The sequence below is a fragment of the Bubalus kerabau genome, chromosome 4, assembly GCF_029407905.1.
Source record: "Bubalus kerabau isolate K-KA32 ecotype Philippines breed swamp buffalo chromosome 4, PCC_UOA_SB_1v2, whole genome shotgun sequence".
NCBI classification, from domain to species: domain Eukaryota; kingdom Metazoa; phylum Chordata; class Mammalia; order Artiodactyla; family Bovidae; genus Bubalus; species Bubalus kerabau.
Window position 1 is genome coordinate 132,201,296 of NC_073627.1, and position 3,492 is coordinate 132,204,787.

Genomic DNA, 3,492 nt, shown 5'->3' on the forward strand with positions numbered 1-3,492 from the left:
GCCAACTTTTTCACACTCCTCTTTCACTTTCATCAAGAGGTTTTTTAGTTCCTCTTCACTTTCTGCCATAAGGGTGGTGTCATCTGCATATCTGAGGTTATTGATATTTCTCCCGGCAATCTTGATTCCAGCTTGTGCTTCTTCCAGCCCAGCGTTTCTCATGATGTACTCTGCATATAAGTTAAATAAGCAAGGTGACAATATGCAGAGCTTAGGCAGTGCTATATGTCAATTATATCCCAACACAGCTGGAAAGATAAAAATAGAGATAAAAGGATTTGTACATCCTGAAAAAGAGAGACCATATTGAAAACATTCACCTTAGCAACTTCTGATAGAGAGACAAAACTGATATTAATTTACTACTGATTTTTATCAAACTTTTAAGTTTTAGTTTAAGAGACAGGATCACAATTCTTTTCTCCAGTTACTAACACTTTGACTGTCTCAAATTCCCCAAAGGAAGTCCAAAATATCATGCTGTAGAATTTCTTATGACTTAGAATCTGTAATGTTTTTCTGCAAAGGAGCCAGTATCACCCCCAAAATGCCTCTCTTCACTCTTGGAGTCATAAAAATTATGCTTTTCAGTATACTCTTGGACAAGATCTAGTACCAAATAGTGAATGCTCTAACTCCTTCTGAGGGCTTGCTGGGTCTTGGTGAATAAGATGTCATTCATTCACCAGAAGAATGTTGTTCTGATGTTTTCACAGAACATCTGGCCCACAGATGAATTTCTGAACAACAGTTCCAGCCTGGGTAATACCTATGAGCTCATACTTTCTTACAATTTGAGTGAAATCCTCATTCTTCCACAGGTTGGGATCACCAAAGGACCCCAATAAATCTGCCTCACACAGCAATATTACCTTTGGCACACCTTTTGCTTCTGACCCTATGGATTTCTTTTGACTAAAATCTTGACTTTGTTCAGCCAACTTCCTCCTCCATTCAGGTCTTTATGGTATAGGTGAGTCCTTCTGGTCATCACAGCTACTAGCCTCCAATTTCTCTCGATGGTGTCTGAGCACCTTAGCAGTCTCTGGCCACTCCTTCTGAAGGTTTTCCCATGCACCCACTTCCACCTATTTTGAATTCTTGGTGGCAAGATATGCAACGATAACTCGGCAATGGGCAAAGAAGAGTTTGATGCTTCTTATATACCTTGCTGACAGGATAAGCTGTGCCTTGTTTAACTGTATATTTTCCTATTGCATTCATGTAGTTCTTGACCAGTTCAAACAACCTGAGGTGCATGTTGATGACTGAAATAAAAAACCACAAGCAAGGAGAACCACAGTTGTCTTCTCGGAATTTTCTAGGCTAACAATGCTAAGTTGTTGGTCTAAGTGCAAAACCCTGACACATCCTTTGTCATTCTTACAAAGGAAATTCTGTCATTCTGAAGTGTTTTTCAAGGTTGGCTATTGGAATCATTCCAACTTGTGGTCAACAGTCTTCTCCAAGTTGAACTAGAACAGAGGATCCACGTCCATATTGTAACTCACGTCCTCAAGGTTGACTGGCAAGAATATTTGTATCTCATTGCTTTAATTTACATATCTTAGTTTATCAAATGGAATTTTAAAGTAGTTTTCTTGTTATTGCCCATTCATATCCTTTGTTGATTTTTAAAAATAGGAACTCCTTAACTTTGTTGCTTTTGTGTTGTTATTTGTTGTTGGCATCTTGTTGTTGTTGTCATCATCTTGGTAGTTCATTTGTAAGAATTTTTGGATATGCTAGACTTTGATTTATTGTCTTTCACATATGTCTCAAAAACTTACAGTATGCTTCATATATGTTGTTCCCTGTCTGTTAAAGTGTTTTAAAACATTCTATGGGGGGAGGAGGGTTCAGGATGGGGAACACATGAATACCTATGGCAGATTCATTTCGATATTTGGCAAAACCAATACAATATTGTAAAGTTTAAAAATAAAATAAAATTTAAAAAAATAAAAAAAAAACATTCTATGGGTATCAACTGTTGATTGAAAATGTTAATTGTCTTTAATGTTTTTGGTGTATTTATATCATTTTCCCTGTCCTTAGGTTAGCTTTGTATTTTTTTTTTTTTTACTTTTGCTCTTTAATATATTTAGAATTCAATTCTGTCTCCAATAACTAAATACATAAAGAGGGGAAAAGGGAAAAAGCTTCCTTACAGAAGAATTCCAGTTAATAAATGTGGGCAGAATGAGGAAAACAGAAAATTACCATTAGAACATCACAGTTACATTGTTGCAGGCAATATCCATGGATGAATGCCAAATATTTATTAATTACTATGGTGATTGTGAGATATGTTTGCAAGTTCTTTGTTATTTCTCTCTCCAGGAGGTGAAGGTTAATTCCCCTCTGTTAAGTGTGGGCTGGACTGTGACTGTCTTTTAATAAATAGAGAACAGAAAGGAAAAAATAATAACTTTATAGCAGAAAATATGGGCAGACACCAATTAACCTAGTGACCAAATTAAGGTTACCAGTAACAAATCATTTTGACATCATACATCTTCTGATAAAATGTGATGAGACAGGCAAATCATCCTTACTGTATTTTTATAAAAATAAATTCTCCCTCCAATTTTTCCAAACTCCATCTAATCAAGGGACAACAATAGACAAATCCAAACTGAAGGACATTTTACAAGATACCTGACCAGTATTCTTCAAAAGCATCAGGAAAAATAAAACAGATTGATAAACTGTCTGATTAAAAGAAATTAGGAATGTGATGACTAAATGCGGTATGTGGTCTTGAGAAATCAGTGGAAAAATGGGTTACATTCAAATAAACTTTAATTGGTAGTAATGTATCAATGTTAATTTCTTAGTATTGATAAATGTCCAATGGTAATGTAAGGTAACACTGGGGGAATCTGAATGAAGGATATAAAGAAATTCTTTGTGCTCCTGGACACTCTTCTGCAAATCTAAGTGAAATTTGTCTAAATAAAAATGTATTTCCAATTAAAAAAATTTTTATAAAGCTTAACACCTTGCAAGTAGTATAAAAATCTCAGGGAATTTTTCATAGCAATATGGTGTGGAAGGTGTTTTGGAGACTGACAAATGACTGAAAAATAGTCTTTCAGTAAAAACAATAGGGAAAAAAGACATACTTTACTTAAAACCAATAGTTTAAAAAAAAAACAAACAGGAGATTATACAATACCATGCATAGGAAGGGATCTTGGGTTCATAATATCCCGGACATTCGGGATCCTGGGCGCTCCCATTGGTAGAAAGGTGCTTTCAATGAGCTTGAAACAACTTCATTTCAAAGTTGTTGTGAGCATATCTCACAGCTTTGTGCTGTCCCTGAGTGCTAGGGGTGCAAGTCAGAGTGACTCTAGTCATTGTCCACATCTTGTCTTGAATCCTTGATTCTAAGACAATGGTCACAAAGACTGGATAGACAGCAAAGTGACCCATTAGTTTTCAGAATTTTGAGTGTTACTGATTCCTGCATCTGTGGTGTTGCCT

At 35.7% G+C, this 3,492-nt stretch overlaps 1 pseudogene; it reads right to left on the reverse strand.

The window, feature by feature from the left end:
* Positions 1-492: 492 nt before the first annotated feature.
* Positions 493-3,245, reverse strand: LOC129650967 (nicotinamide/nicotinic acid mononucleotide adenylyltransferase 1-like; annotated as a pseudogene).
* Positions 3,246-3,492: the final 247 nt, after the last annotated feature.